At 37.8% G+C, this 17,319-nt stretch overlaps 2 long non-coding RNA genes across 3 annotated transcripts in view; one reads left to right on the forward strand and one right to left on the reverse strand.

Annotated features, from left to right (window-relative positions):
* Positions 1–17,319, forward strand: part of LOC105093859 (uncharacterized) — a 324,842-nt gene that overhangs the window by 238,236 nt on the left and 69,287 nt on the right. The gene's annotated exons all lie outside the window — the stretch shown is intronic.
* LOC135321823 (uncharacterized) overlaps positions 1–17,319 on the reverse strand; it is an 85,152-nt gene that overhangs the window by 16,997 nt on the left and 50,836 nt on the right. The window contains exon 2 of the long non-coding RNA XR_010381946.1: positions 15,554–15,595. This is a non-coding gene — a long non-coding RNA (uncharacterized LOC135321823). The remainder of the gene's footprint in view (positions 1–15,553; positions 15,596–17,319) is intronic.

Consider the following 17,319-nt stretch of genomic DNA (forward strand, 5'->3'; position numbering starts at 1 on the left):
TGTTATTAATCTAGTTCTTTCCAGATCCTTTAGTAATCCCTTCACCTGCTTCAGTCCCTTTTCCCAGAGGCTCTTTCCCCCTGCACCTATGCTCAGATGACCTCCATTCTTAGAAAGCAAAATCATTAAGGTGCCCTCTCTTCCCTTTCTTTATCACCAAACTTCTTGGAACATTCATCTGAATTATTTTTCATGGACACCTGAACATCTTGCTGTCAGGTTTCTGTTTCAAGGCTCTACTGCAAACGCTTTCTCAGAAGCCACCTAAGGCCTTGTAATCACTACCATTTGGTGGCTTCTTTGCAGTCCTTTGGCCAAACCTTACTGCTGGCTTGATTCTGTGGACCATGCCCTTGAAGAATCCTGTTCCCTTGAGGTTTACGACACCGTGACCTCTCACTCACTCTCTCCTCCCACTCCTCTTCCACCTCCTGTGCTAACCTGGCACTTCTGGCCCTCTTATCCATGAGTGGGTGTTCTCTAAAAGCCTTCCTCTGCTCTCTCCTCCTGTTTGCTGCTCATGCTTCCCATGAAGATCTCATCCACACCCACAATTTAAATCACTGCCTCCCTTTGCATCTCTATTTCTAGTTTCAGCTCCCTCTAACATCTAGATCTGCATTTCCTACTCCATCTGGAGGCTCAACATATTGCTGAGTAGATCCAGGTGTATCCCTCAGAACTCTCATTTCACCTGGTAGAGCCTCACTAATTGTTGATTAAATACCTCTAGGATCAGTGCAGTTTTAACTCTGCCTGAGAGAACTATCAGTTAAAATGGTGACTCATTGCTCATAGCTCAGTTGATGTTAAAAAAAAAATTAAGAGAATATGAAGTATAAATATGAATCAGATGGAGAAAGAAAGAACAGTTCATATTTTATGTCTGCTGTTGACTAACCAGGACATACTTTCATGTACTGCTGGTGTATTCATTCCTTTCCTTGTCAATGGTTTCAAAAGAACCACCATATTTTACCCTATTCTGTAAATTCCGTGGACTCTTAGATTGTCTCTTGGGGGTCCCCAAGGATTTCTGCAGATGAAAGTTTAGGGGTGCCTCCCTTTCAAACAGCATATTTGAGACTGTTTTCTTTAAGATCATGTATAATGGGCCAGAATCTTTATCAACATTAGAGTTTATCAGTAAACCAGAAAAAAATGGAAACCATTAAGAATCATTTCTTTTGGCACAACTGAAAGCCATAGAATACAATTGGAAAGAGATCTTTAAGCAAAAGAAACTCATCTAAAACAGACAGTAGATTATCCTCTTTGTTAAGATCTCCAAGAATGGACACATGTCCTTCCTTGGTAACTCATTCCCACAATTAAACAAAGATTACAGACTCTCAGAACTAAAAGTAAGAGGCATAAATTGCCTGCAGAGGTATTTTAATGCATTTTAGTCTCACATCCAAATGATTTGTTTCAGAACCATTGAGCCAAGCTGGCCCTCTCATCCTCTGATTAAATGAAGAATGATGATATTTTTGTGGGTGTGTTCTAAGGAAGCTCTGACTCCCCCCAACAGAGACCATGGGGGAAACCATCCTGAGGGCAGAACGAATCATAAGTCCTGGCCGCTAGTGAGTTTGTTAACCCTGTGTGTGAGCAAACAAGCACAATACAAGAGGAACAGGGCAGGAATGGCCAAAGGAAGGGGCTCAGGAATAATTCAGATTGTCAAGCACTGTACTAATGGGCACTGGATGACAGGGACACTGAAGAGGTAAATAAGCAACTGGATAGGGACCCTGGCCAGTAAATGAAGACTCTTTCAAGTGGGCAGGTTCTCACTAACGTTTTTAATATTTCCCTTCATGACGTCATTCTTTGTGGCACAAACCTTCAGGAACTTGTCCCCAGGGCACTTCCGCAGTGGAGAGAACCAGACCACCTGGAGCCTTGCCTCTTGTTACTGCTTTTACCTAATTTGCATGTGGGTTTTTCTGATCATACTGCTCTTGCCATAAGATGGAGCCTTTGCCAGGGGAACCAGTAGTGGAGTTTGCACAATCCCTTGACTGAGATCTTTATCTCTTTTGGTCAGTGTCTGGCTAAGTTCTTGGCTACCCTCACTTTTGTGGTTAAAAGTGTAAATCATTGCATAGGTTTGCCTGTTACCTCACTTTCCCTTTATATGCATTTAACTCTCTGTTTTTTCTCCTAGTTAACCTGAATCTCTTCCTACTTCCTATAGATCCCCCATCTGAACAAGATTGCCCACTTTACAAGTCCCTTGCCCATAGGTATCTCCTTATTCACAGGTACATATCCTATCTTCTTCAACACATCACAGCCCGGAGTGCAGGAGAAGGTCACAAGAAATAGGCAAGAGAAATAGTTAACAATTCTAGGTGGAGTTTCCTGTGACCCACAGGCATGAGGTTGAAGATCAACAATGGACGCTGCCTGGGGGTCATCCTTGGGGATCAGCAGCCCCTATATCTGACCTCTGGCCTAGGCTTCCACTGGACCTCAGTAGAGGACCTGAGTTCTGACCCCTGGTTTATCACCAACCAGTTATATGACCCAGGGTAAAGAATTTAAACTCTCTGGGTCTGTCTCTTCTATGAAATGGGCACAAATATAATTTTCCCACTAAGACTTAGAATTTCTGTGAAAACCAAAGTGACACAAAATTAGAGCTTGGTGTAAATGAAGCAACAGAGATCTATAAAAGAAAAATGTTTTGCCAAATTTTTTCAAAGGTCCATCCAATCTAGACTCCTGGCTTCTCCTGTTCTGAGGGCTACAGATGTCCAGCTGCTTCCACTGCTCCATGCTATAGGTAAAAATATTGGGAAAGTGATATATTACTATTTGATACATTACTATTATTATTATATTTATAATCCATATGAAGATTGTTGTGAGATCTTGTTCTGTAATATTATGGCTGGCTAATATGCTCATATCTTACTTCCTTAAAAATAGAAATGACAAAATTTAATTATTAAAAAGCCACCTTTATTCTTTCTGGTTTCTTTTTTCATATCAGATAAAATAACAACAAAAAACTTTCAGGCTGTGAAGCATTTTTCCTCCCTCCATAGCTCCACCTGTGTGTATATACTGTGGTTCCAAGAAGACTCATATCTATTTTAAAATAGAAAGTACTGCCAGCCTTTTTCTCCTGGCCCCCCAAATCCTCCACAAACTTTAGCCTGAGTCCACTGAAAAATCGGCAATTCTTGGTGGGAGCTGTGTAGGGTGATCCAAAAGGAAAAAAAAGTCTGCCAGCATTTCTTTAGGGGCTTGCACAATTATTAAAATGAAAGGGAGGGTACAAAACATCTGCAGATGATAAGAAAGAAATAAGCAAATTCGGGAATTAAAAAAAAAATCTTCACCAGAACAGAGCATAGCACTTCAAAACAGATGTTCTGGCTTGAAATTTTCCAGAATGGAAGATATGAGAAGAGAGAAGCAAGACCCAGAGAACTAGAGCACTTGAGAACATGACACAGACTGGCCCTCAAAGAGTTAATGTGCATTTTGAACATGGTCAGTCAAGTCCTTCATCTATCGCTTCCAAATTCTGTCTCTTCAAAATTTGCTTATTTGTCCAAATGCAAGAAGTGTGCTTAGTAGCCAACTCCAGAAAAAAAAAGGCATACCTATGGAAAACATCAAACCAAAGGCAAGTCTCCTTTAATAGGAAAATAATTCAGGGTAGAGGAAGGAGAGAAGGGATGAGTGGAACCAGTGGAGCCCCCTGGAATGGCTAAATTACAAGCACAACTGAAGGTCCAAGTTGGAGATTCAATTGTAGGAAAAGTGGTTGCTGTTCCCTGTTCCTTTCTATTACATCATCCAGGAGTTAAGCATGTGCATTGGAGTGAAAGTCACAGACAAAAGTATCACTGAAGGTAAGATAAGCATCCAGAGCTTCAACATGAACCTACGGCTGAAGGAGTCACTGTCTGTGCTTGGCCTCCTGTATGTGTGTGTATGAAGGTACACAGTGAAAGGTTTTAAAAGGTCAGAACAGGGCTAAACAAGTCATAAATCATTCTCTTCCCTTCCAGTTTTATTGAGATATAATTGACATACAGCCCTGTATAAGTTTAAGGTGTACAGCATAATGATTTGACTTACACACATCACGAAATGATTATCACAGTAAATTTAACTAACGTATCATCTCATATAGATACAAAATTAAAGAAACAGAAAAAAAGATTTCCTTGTGATGAGAACTCTCAGTATTTACTCCCTTAACAACTTCTATGTATAATATACTGCAGTGTTAATTATATTTACCGTGTGTTGTACATTACATCTCTAGTACTTATTTATCTTATAAACAGGATTTTGTACCTTTTGACAGTCTTTATCCAATTCCCTCTCCCCACAACTCTCACCATTGGTAACCACAAATCTGATCTCTTTTTCTGTGAGTTAGTTTGTTTGTTCTCAAAGTATATTTGACCTTTAACACTATGTTGGTTTCTGTTATACAACATAGTGGTTCAGTATTTCTATAGATTTCAAAACGAGTACCATGATAAAGACTAGTACAATAGATCATCATACAAAGATATTACATAGATATTGACTATATTCCCCACACTGTACATTTCATATCTGCTACTCATGTATTTTGCAACTGGAATTTTGTACCTTTTTGTCTATCTATCTGTCTATCTATCTACCACATCTGTATTACTTCAACTATTGATGGGCACTTACATTGCTTCCATAGCTTGGCTATGTAAATAAAGCTGCAGTGAACATAGGAGTGCATATGTATTTTTGAATTAGTGGTTTTGTGTTTTTGGATAAATACTCAGGAGTAATATTTCTCTGTCATATGGTAGTTCCATTTTAAATTTTTTGAGAAATCTCCATACTGTTTTCCATAGTGGCTGTACCAATTTACATTCCCACCAAAAGTGTACTAGGGTTCCCTTTTCTCCACATCCTCGCCAACACATATTTGTTGTCTTTCTGATGATAGCAGTTCTCACAGGTGTGAGGTGGTAGCTCATTGTGTTTATGATTTGTATTTCACTAATGATTAGTGATGTTGAGCATCTTTTCATGTGTCTGCCAGCCATCTGTATCTCTTCTTTGGAAAAATGTTTATTCAGATCCTCTGCCCAGTTTTTAATCAGGTTGTGTGTTTTTTTGATGTTGAGTTATATGAGTTCTTTATATATTTTGGATATTAATCCCTTATTGGATATATTGTTTGCAAATATCTTTTCCCATTCAGTAGGTGGCCTTTTTAGTTTTGTTGATCGTGTCTTTCACTGTATAAAAGCTATTTAGTTTGAGGCAATTCCATTTCTTTATTTTTACTTTTTTTTCTTTTGCCTGAGGAGACATATCCAAAAAAATACCACTGAGACAAATATCAAAGAGCTTACTATGTTTTCTTCTAGAAGTTTTATGGTTTCATTTAAGTCTTTAATCCATTTTTAATTTATTTTTGTGCATGGTGTGAAAGAGTGGTCCAGTTTGATTCTTTTGCATGTAGCTGTCTAGTTTTCCCAACACCATTTATTGAAGAGGCTGTCTTTTCCTCATTGTATATTCTTGCCTCCTTTGTGATGTACTAATTGCCCATATAAGTGTGGGTTCATTTCTGGGCTCTTTAGTCTGTTCCATTGATCTATGTGGCTTTGTGCTGGTACCATTCTGTTTTGATTACTGCAGCTTTGTAGTATAGTTTGAAATCAGGGCACAGGGTATTTCCAGCTTTGTTTTTCTTTCCCAAGATTGTTTTAACTATTCAAAGTCCTTTGTGTTTCCGTACAGATCTGAGAATTATTTGTTCTAGTTCTGAAAAATGCCATTGTTATTTTGAAGGGATTGTAGATTGTCTTGCATTGTACGGTCATTTTGGCAAAATTAATTTTTCTAATGCATGACAGTATGGGTCATAATGATTTTAAGACAATCATAGCTACAGTATAACAGTACTTCTATTCAAGCATCCTTTAGCACCATGCAGCTGTGGGAAGACTTTATTGACTTGACCATGTTTTCTTATATAATTACTAAGGCACGTCTTTCATGTTCCAGTAAACGTGTGACACCATACCAGCACTGTCCAGAAGAGATATAATGAGAGCCACAAATGGGATTTAAACTTTAAACTTTTCTAGAGTCACATTTTTTAAAAGGTAAAAAAGGACAATGTATTGTGTTTAACATGATATGTCCAAAATATTAACATTTCAACATGTAGTTGGCATAAAAAATTATTAAATGAGATATCTACAATTTTTTTTTTTGCAGTAAGCCTTCAAGATTTGGTGTGGTGTTCACTTATAGCACATCTCAATTTGGACTAGCCACATTTCAGGAGCTCAGTAGCTACATGTGACTGACTGCCATATCTAAACTATGTAGCACAGATCTAAACTGTCACCAGTTTGACATAATGATTTCCCTTTAACCTCTTATTTTTTGAAAACTGTACCTTAATGTATTGCAAGAACTGCTGACAGTGTTTCATCTAATGTATTACAGAATATAAAATGTATCTTCAGTTGAAGTGAAAATAAATTTTACACAACAATGAAAATTAGGTGGCACTCCTATAAAAGAGTCAATATGTCCTGACCTACCTATTAGGAACCACTAGTATAGTGAGGGAAGGAGGGGTTGAGGAGGAAACAAAATGTTTCTAAAAAAAGATTCCACCCCAAATTATCAGAATGTCTCTTTAATGGCTTCAATAATAAATGTCAGCTCAAAGCACTTTGGAGCATCTGGTTCAACCTCCTTCATTTAATAGAGATAGAGACTAAAATTTAGTGTTTGGTTCAAGGTCACCTAGAAGCCAATGCCAGGATTTAATGTCTAATAGAACACTGAGGATTTAGCTTAGATCAGGAGAGTTAAAGGACCAAGAAATTTTATATATGTATAATATATATGATGGGCATATGATTATACACGTTTTGGGCTTATTTTAAAAGTACGAAGACAGAGTGCAGGGCGATCCAAATAGCCTTCATTAAATAAGCTGTATCTAAAACTATTTTATATTTTCATCATTGAGATGTTTTAACACTGTTCATTGTTTATGTTTGCTGTGTAAGTAATATTTACTTTAAAGTTCAGAAATGCCCCTGTGTTGAAAAAAAAAACTAAATTGACTATGGACATAGAAGTTAAAGGAAGGTGCTTTTGCCTTCTGGTAGAATAATTCACATTTTTGAACAACAGCAAAAACATTTAAAAGAACATGGATTTGCATTCTGTATTTAATATGACAGACAACAGAACAAATAATTTAGATACACTTCCCCTTATTAATTTGCTTTTCTGAAGTCAGTTGTAAGTGTGTTGATTCCCCTTCACTCTCTTTGTTTTTCCCTTGGGATGCTGCCTAACCACAATGAGGCCATAATTGGAGAACATAGAAGGATTGATTTGAAAATGTCATGAATGTTGTTAATAAACTCCCATTGACATAAAAGATTCATTAATTCATTCTGCAGGCAATCAAGTTCACCATGTCTAGGGCATATCGTAGAGAATGAAACTAAATGGCTGAAAAGCAGATAAAAGGCATTTTTGAATATTTTAATTTTAAAGTAAAATAGAAAAAAGTGTAAATCTCAGGGTTAGAGTTGCCAAAATACATTAGGCCTTTATGTACACAACATTTCAGCTAAACAGCTCTGGAAAAAAACTCTTTGACCACAGAAGAGTTTACTTTTCACTCCCTAATAATGTCAATTCCCTGCTAAATCTTCAGCTATAATTTAATCTATGCAAATTACTACAAATTTGTTTTAGTTATCTAAAAAAGAAAAAAAAAGGAAATAGACTGCATATTCCTTAACTCATTCAGTCCATTCTAAAAGATTATTTTTGTAACTGATATTAAATCAACTTGATTTTCACAGTTTCTTCCGATTAGATCAAAATGACTCTTCGGAATGTACAAAAAACAAAAAGCTATAAAAGCTAGATCTTTTTAAAGTGTATAAAGTGCTACACGCAACTTCATTAGATGTATTTTTTTCACTGCATACTATTTATTAGAATAATGTGTCATTAGCCTTGATCATACATGATCTGGAAGTCAAACTTATACTGCGAATTTGTTTTATTTTGCCATGCAGTTATTCCATTAGGATTTCATTTGTCAACTGAGGAAAATGTGAGTTCCTCTATGAAATACCATGTGGTTAAACTCTATGCAAGAATTATAGTCGGCCTGGCTAACAAAGTCATTACAGAGTTATGGAAGTTCTTTGTCACAAACTACTTCTTAAAATATAAGACGAAATTCAAATATCTTTACATAGCTTGGAATTATTTGTTAGAATGTGCTACTTTCACCCTCAGTATCTCAATCAGTTATTACTTATCTGATAGCTATAGTTAATAGTTAATGCCCATATGCCTTGAGTGAGTGGGTTTTTTGAGGACATCAAGGAAAAGGGGACACATTTTACATCTGGATGATTAGGGCCTGGCCTAGCTGAGAGAAGGGAAATATGGAAGAGACTAGAGTGGGATTCAGAGACTCACTGAAAGAGGAACTTGGAGCCAGAAATGAGGATGGAATTGAAGCCCTGGGGAACATGCATGAATCTTGAGAGGCCTGTGGTTGGAGGAGCTCAAGCTGACTTCTGGAATGCAGAGATCTAATGAGAACCCCTGCCCATCTGAAGGTGACTGATTAACAAGTCTGCATGTCAGTTTTCTGAAAAGAGAAGGCCTTTCATTCTTAGCTGCAAGAAAAGTCTCTCTGAACCTTATATTCCTAAAACAGTAATGCATTCAAATTTTACCCAGGCAGCGCTCACCATAGCATAGGTGTCTATTAAATGGAATTGAAAAAAAGATTGGGCAAAGCTAAGGGAGTTCAGCACAATTTCAGAGATGAGTCTCTGTGCACGTGTAGGCCTGGAGAAGAACTTTTAAACAGTAACTAAGCAAAAATGGACCAGTTAAAACCAGTAAAACAAGGATCTTTACTTGGACAAATGAGATTTGCACATAGTGATTTGACTTGTTTTTCTTAACCTATTTATCTTGGGAGGTAACTTTTTCTTTCAGCCAACACAGGTATTCAGACATATTTGAGTACATTATATGTTCAAAAGAAAACTAAATCTGGCTTAAATCAGTAGTAACACACTAATTACTGAAGAAGTTAGATTCTTTTCTCAAGATCCCCAAGAACAATTTCTGAATAAACCAACCACAAAATCCACCACTGCTTTGGTGGTAACTGGCTTCTGAAAATGGCATTTTTACTGGACTGGATGTCACTGAGGAACCATAATGGCAGCTTGGTCTTATGACAGCCTTGACTTGTGGTTGCATTCTTGAATGGGCACCATTAGACAATGACTCTCTCTTGTAACCAGAAGTATGCAATTTCACATGCTTGTAACTTGTTAACAAATAATCCATCTTGAAAGAAGGAAGCTACTGTCATCATTGAGAATTGAAATAAAAACTCAGTTTTTCATGTTGCTATTTCAAGAGGGTATTGTTGAAAAATAGCTCAGTTTTCTACCCAGTGACATAACATATTCAGTATGCACAATTATTGCAAGCTCTAACTTCTGAGGTAGGCTGTTGTTCAGTAAACCTGAAGACAGCTGATTGTTAAAGAAAATGGGCCAGAGTTTTTTCCCCAACTCTCTACTTATGGAAGTAAAATAATCAGGAGTAGGTCAAGAGTTCTATCTTTGTGATAGCAAAGTAAAGCTAGGCTGTTAACCTACCTGTGACATATATATTAGAGACAGTTTAGGGGGTGGTTCTTCAAATTAAAAGATATATTTAACTACTGTAATCCAGAATATGCTGCAAAAAAATTCCAGCAAGCACAAGATTCTCCAATCATTGCTACACAATTAATATACAATAGGAAAATGAATAATGTATGGGGAATAAGAATATCAACGAGCTTGTCTTTATACAATATAATCTCCCCCCTCCCCCATCTTTCATGGTAGTTTATGTAATAATTCAAAGAAGCTTTTGGGGTAAAACAGATCTGGGTTAGAATCCCATATCTGTCACTTCCTAGTGCCATGCATCTGAGCAAGTTACTTAAGTTCACTGAGCCTTTAATTTTTTTTATTTAGAAAATGAAGGTAATTATCATTCAGATAATACTAAAGATATTTGCGTTACAAGATTGTAAGGATTAAATGAGATTAAATGTGAAAATCTGCTACAAAGAGGATACCCAGAAGGTGCTTAAGAAACTTTCCTCCCTTCCTACTTTAAAAACAAATTAGAATTACAGCACATTCCTAATCAGCATGTTATCATTAAACACCTTCTCTATGAATCATCTAGAGGTAATGGGGAGTATTATTTCATGGGAAGACAAGACAAACACATCAATTTAATACATATTTACCTAATGCATATTCGAGTCCTGTATGGCTGTCCTCCCATGGACAGACTCTGTTATTGTCTTATACAGACTTTGAGGTCTACTCAGCATAGGCTTAGCCCCAAATAGTAAATCTACCTCACTAAGCATTAGCAAGCAGTGTGGCTCTTATTGAAGCTTTTGTGAGCCCACAGGGGAAAAGGTTTTAACTGTACACCACATGGAAAGCAACCTCAATAAACTCCTTTTTGAACCTTTTCTATTTTTTCCCATAGCTTTTTTAAGATACCAGTTCCTGGGTCTCCCTTTCCCATCAGAACCAATTCTCCAAATCTCTGGTATGGTCCCAGACAATTGAGCTGTAACCCTAAAGGGATATGCACTACAAGGCAAAGCAAAAGCAGGTATAATGAACCAGGCCAAAGCTCTCTGGAAGTCAGTTAAGCAGCTATCTGTGTTGATCCCAGCATGCCCCTTGGGGTGAGGATGTCATTTCCAAACCCAAATGGCTTATCTTATTATTACCCTAACAAAAACAAACATTGCTGGCTTAAGCAATGGGGAGAGAAATTCTCTGCTAAGAAAAAACAAATTACAATATTCTCCATGTCTTTGCTTTTACAATATACAAGGCACCATAGCAAGTGCAATGAAAGGTATGAGCTTGTATAAAACACAGCACATGGGAGGTTTACTAATGGTCCATTTATGATCCTCTCTATAACAGAAAAGCAGGGAGTTCCGATATATAGGGAATCTCCTATGGAATGTTCTTGTAAGTTACTCACCTTTGGGAAAGAATATGGAAAAATCGAGGTTAATGTGTTTTCGTTTGCAATACACTGATTTGACGTTAGTGAATCAAATATATCTTTGTACTGGTCAGTGAGGCTTGGCCATAAAAATGTTCCAAATTGCTAGTATTTGCCTTCCAAGACAATGTTAAGCAGTTGATCCAATAATCTAGTTCCAATTAACCAATAGGCTAGACTAGGTAGGCAGAGTCTGTCTTCTGATAAGTACGACCAGGGAGTACTAGAGAAAACTGAAACAGCTACTTGCCTTATAATATAAGGAATCATGTTATGGAAGTCTTTCAACTTTGGGTTGAGGGCTTCTATTCTGTGGCCAATGGCCACATTGTTGTGGCCACTGTTATGTTAATTCAGAGGCAAATAAAGTGATAGAATTGGTTTTTGTGAAGACTACTTTGAGAACTCTCTACAAAAAAAGCTTAGAAGTAGGAGAGAAAGAAGGCAGGGAGGTCAAGTTTGAGGGTCTAGATTGGGTAGTGTGAGAAAAAGCAATGGACACACCAGTGCTGAGAATGGCTTTGAAAAAGTTTCCAAAAAATTGCTGACTGATCAGATATAGAGGAAGAAGTGAAAAAGGAAAGAGTCAAATACAACTCTGACTTGGATCTTAAGTGACTGAGATAACAGTAATGCTGTTTATAGAAATGGGGAACTTGAGATGAGAGGCCAATCTGAGGTTGGGGTTAGGCAAAATTAGTCAAGAAATATTTAATACATGTCAATCACTGGGCAAGGTGCCAGGGATACAGGGACAAGCAAACTCGTGATCCTCGTCCTCATGGAGTGCACAGATGGGGGAAAAGACCAACATTACATAGATAATTCTGTATAGCTTATATGTAATATAATAGGAGTAATAAATTCTGTAGAGTCATCAAAGAATAACCAACATTTTGTGTGGTAGTTTCAAACTTAGAAATGTTCAAGCCACTTTTTATTTTTAAGTGACTACAGAGAGGAGAAAAAGGAGCAAGCAGCTCTCAGGGCTCAGAAATCAGCCTGTGTTCATAGCAGCATTATTCACAACAGCCAAAAAGTGGAAGCAACACAGGTGTCCATCAACTGATGAGTAGGTAAATAAAATGTAGCCCATCCATACAATGGAATATTATTCAATTATAAAAAGGAGTGAGGTACCGATTCATGTTACAACATGGATGAACTTTGAAAACATGCTAAATGAAAGAAGTTGGTCAGAGCATCATGTAGTGTACAAATCCACTTATATTAAATGTCCAGAATAGCCAAATCCATCAAGACAGAAGCTGCTTAGTAGTTGCCTAGGGCTGGGGGTTGGGGAGATTAAGGAATGGCAGCTAAGATATGTAGAATTTCTTGTCAGGGTGATGAAAATGTACTAAAATTGATGATGCTGATGGTTGCACAACTCTGTGAATATACTAAAAGCCATTGAAATTTCTACATCAAATGGATTAATGTGTGTGAATTATATCACAGTAGAGCTGTTTTTTAATCACTTTGTGTGGCAGAATAAAGAGATGAGCAATAGGAGAGAAAGTAGTTATTAAAAACCCAAGAGTTGGTTTCAAGTTTAGTTATATCTAAACTGGTTAAAAATAGGTACCATTCATGAACAGTCGTCATCTTCTACACTAGCCATGATTTGTGATTTTTTTCCACAGTTATCTAAACATTGATGTTTAAATGTCATATGGGTAAAGCTCTGACTTAAAACTGTATCACAACTTTGGATGCTAGAGAGCAGAGCACATCACATTTGGCCATACTTAGGACCTTTGCTTAGTCACTGAGTCATCTAACCAAACCTCTGATTTAGCTCACTAAGTTGTAAATTCAGCTTCTCTATAAGCATTTTGCATCATGGTTTCTGAAAAACAAAAGTTTTTGATCCCAATTGATGTGCTTCATGATTTCCCTTTATTTGAAATTGATTTCTTTCTCAAAGGGGAACTAGCTTTTTTTCATATTTTTCTTTCTCAAAGAGAGATTTAAATTTTTTTTTTTCTGCCAGGTGCTAAGAGACCCTACAATGGGGATCTGATCTGGTCAGTGTAATCAGGGAATGCTTCCATAAGGAAGTGACATTTAAATTGTGACCTGCAGTAGTTTTATAGTCAAAAAAGAAGAAAGAATGTCAGACAAAAGGAAAAGCATGTGCATGGATCGGATCCTGGAACAGAAGAGACTCTGGTACATGCTGAAGTTTGTGGATTTATTAAAGGTAATGAACTACCCAAGTAGCAGTGTCTGATGGTTAGTTTTAGATTATGGATTAGAGATCAGGATAAAAGAAGAATCTTGAGTTGTCATCAAAATAGAAGTGACCACTGAGAAGAAAGAGCAGATAGTAAGAATTGGGACTCGGGAGATGCCTACTAATAGATGCCTATTAAAGAGAAAGCTGGGAAGCAGAGCTGCTGCATGAACAATTGGACAGAGAGGAGGCAAATCAGGGAAGAGCAAAGGTACAGGAATCAAAAAAGAGGAAGTTTCAAGATGGGCAGAGTGATCGGCTGTGTCAGATGCTAGAGACATTATTGAAGGAGAATGAAGATCAGAAAAGACATGGAGTTTGTCAATAAAAGTTTGAGACTTTAAATTTTTACGTAATTGTCTAACTCTCCCCCCTACATTAAGAAATGGGTAAAATATCTGAGAATTGAAAACCAAACACTACATCTCACTACAGGACCAGAAGGATCAACTCATAACGAACCTGACGTCCTTCCTCCTACAAAGTCAGTTTTTGTGGTGACGTGATCTGGTTGATGATACTAATGCAGGGGGAAATAAAGTACAAAGAAAATGCATCTTTTGCAGACATATTTCAAAAAACTTCAGATTCATTTTGGAGGACAAAATCAAATTTACCTTGATCATTTTTATTAGACTCAAATGACAACAAAGACTAATTTAGCATCCAGGGGTTGATTTTCCCATTTGTTATTTTTTACAGTGAGATTTAGCACTGAAAGTCACTTAACACTGAACAGAAACAGTTGAGTTTCTTGTTGATTTTCAATAGCTTTTTTCCTGTGGTCATTTATTTATCTTTGCATCAATAATTATTTGAGCCTTACCATATGTAAAGTGAAAGGCTTCACTTCTCTTTGGAAACATAGACCTCCCTATTGAGTATAGTGATTCCAAAAACACTGTCTTCTGATTCAGAGGAAGTGACATGATTCTTTGTATTTCAACAGTTATTTTACAGTGAACTAACAAGATTTTGTAGGATAACACCATGAAATTGGGCTTTAAAACTGATGTGGGGGCTAAGGAGCAGGAAGATAACAATGAATCTTATGAAGTGGATACCCTTTGGGTGTTTGATTCATTTCCCATTCCTGCCGTTACAAATTACCACAAATTTAGTAGCATAAAGGGATACAAATTTATTCTCTTACAGTTCTGGAGGCCCCAAGTCCAAAATCATTTCACCAAGCTAAAGTCAGAGTGTGGGCAGGGATGGTTCCTTTCGGAGGCTCTTGGGGAAAATCTGTTTCTTGGACTTTTCTAGCTTGTGGAGGATTCTTGCCTTCCTTGGCCATGCCTCCATCCTTTCATTTCTATAACCTCTTGCTTTCATTATAATTTCTCCTATTTCCTCCTTTGACCTTCTTGGCTCCTGCATACAAGGACCCTTGTGATTACATTTAGGGCCCATCCAGATAATACAAGATAATCTCCCTATCTCAAGAGCCTCAATCCAATCACACCTGTAAGTCCTTTTTGCCATATAGTATTCACAGGTTCTGAGAATTAGTTGCAGATGTCTCTGGGGAGCTATTATTCAGCCTACCTACAGGTGTCTTCTCAGTCCTTGATTTCCTTTCTCGGAGAATTACTTCTTCATCCACAACAGGGATGGAACCCTGCAGCCAAGTACTACATCTCTTGGCCAGAGCTATTTGAACCACGGGTGGACACTCTTTCCAGTGGATTTATAAAGACCCTGCTGGAGTTACCAACTCAGCTGCAGAGAGACCCAAAGCCCAGCTGGGATTTCATCTTTGTCTCAGGGTGGGTTTTGAATGCATGTGCTAATTTAACAAGGTGCCTGCCATTAAGCTGTAAATAAGGAAAGGATAGAAGCCAATTTAACCTGTATTTCAATTTCAAGGCTTATTTATCTCTTTTGTAAAGTTTAAAGACATTTAGGAAAGTTTTGCCAACTATTAAAACTTGCCAGTCATTTCTTTCTGTCACTCACAATGTCACAAATGGTTATAAAGAGAACCCAATGGGGAAACTCAAAGTCAAGATTAATGCCCCACTTATATGTATAAGTAAACTCAGTGGCTCATTTATCAGCTCCCACTAAGTTGCATTAACTGTTTCTCCAGATTGTAAATCATTCTTATTCAACCAAAGGCATGTCAGTGGAAAGTTGGGCACTGTAGTCAGGGAGATAACTCACCCTAAATGCTCTTAAGCCAGAGGGATCTGGATCACCTTCACCCTAAAATAAAAGTTAGGATTGCTTATTATCAGTCATACATTGTTTTTCCTTCACCAAAAATATTATATTTCACATTGGTAAAATCATCATAATGAAAATTACCAATTTCCTTATTTATTTTAAATTCTTCTTAAATGCTTCTCCATTCCTCACAGCCTCCCACACCCTACTAAGATTTAACCAAAGACAAAAGTGTTCACTGCAGAACCATGCTTAGGTTTTTTTTTTAAAGGCCAAGAGTTTCTTGGCTCACTGAGGCCATCGTGATGTGTGGCACAAGACAAAAAGGTGCTATGCATTCTATAAAGATCTTAACTGCAAAGCTGAGCCCTGGAACAACATTCTAAATTATCCATTGTCCTTTGTAGGCATCTGCTGTGCCCCATCGTGTCAGATAACCACAGCTAACATTCTGTGGGCAAACATGGCCCCATTCATTCCATCAAGCAGTGAATAATTCATATAGCCAGTTTTACCCTGGGCAAAATACACTGACATCAGGAGCATTAAACTGGAGTCATTCAAGGAACAAAATGGTTATTCATGCTTTCAATGTGAACCATTAAATCTTGCCAGTTAAGTTAAAGAATGAATCAACTCAGTTCATCGGATGTATCACACGAGTCCATAAAAACACAGTTACACGAGCAAGTTTCTTACTTGGAGTATTCCCACCTGAGAACGGAAATGCCAGTCATTGTGTCAAGCAAGTCTACACTGGTTGGTGGGGGGGTGCGGGGGAACCACTGCTTCCCTCGAGAGCCCCTTAAAAAATGGTTCCCATTCATCATTTTTGTTTCATCTTGTTCCTACCCTCCTCCATTTATTATTTTGTCCCCCACCTATAGCCAAAAGAATGGTTCAGGGCTGCTAGCTTCTCTCTACATCAACTAACCTGTGCCTAGAGATGATGGATTTAGATATACTTGGCATTTGTCGGCTGTTGCTGACTGTGTCTACTGTCTGCTTTTTAAAAGAAGGATGAGGATGGTGGCTACACAGGCCTTTTGGAATTAATTTTCCAGAGCCAAAGACACAGTACATTTGTGATTCCTGAAATGGTGCTTCCCTTTGGCCTCCAGTCTCAGCTCTGGCTTCAGACAGTAATGGTTTCCCATCGACACCTCACTTAGCCAAAATTCCTCTGGATCTCTGAGGAGAGTGAAAATTTCTCCAAAAGATGGAACAAGAAGAGGGAGGTTTTCAAACTGTGCACACACATGCACATACCAATTTTACAACCAGCTTCCTCCTAGCAGCTGCCCTAGCCTTTCTCGTCACGGAGGAAGAGACCCTTGTCTCCACTTCCTCAGCACCTGCAGTCAAACTCTTTACTGTGAAACTGAGATTGTTGTGTTCAAGGTTTCCAATCAGACTGAAGAAACCTGGAAAAAAAAAGTAAAGAGAGTGGCAACCAAATAGGGAAATAAATCCTAATAAAACTCCAGGCTGACGTGTCAAAACTACCATTACTGAGGTGTTTTATAGTATCATGCTGTTCCTATTCCTGTAACTCCTCTTCCCCAAGTTGTAGGTCTTAGGTAAGCAGTAAGCCCTTGTAAGTTGATATTAGACTTTTAGCATTCAATATAGGAGAGGAATATGCCATGTATATGTCAGTTCATTGAATCCCACCTCTGAGCCTGCATTATTAACATCTGCATTTTATAAATCAGGTCCAGAGGGGTTAAAGGACATACTCAGCTAATAAGTAGCCAAACTGC

The sequence above is a fragment of the Camelus dromedarius genome, chromosome 8 (genome assembly GCF_036321535.1).
Source record: "Camelus dromedarius isolate mCamDro1 chromosome 8, mCamDro1.pat, whole genome shotgun sequence".
Lineage (NCBI taxonomy): Eukaryota > Metazoa > Chordata > Mammalia > Artiodactyla > Camelidae > Camelus > Camelus dromedarius.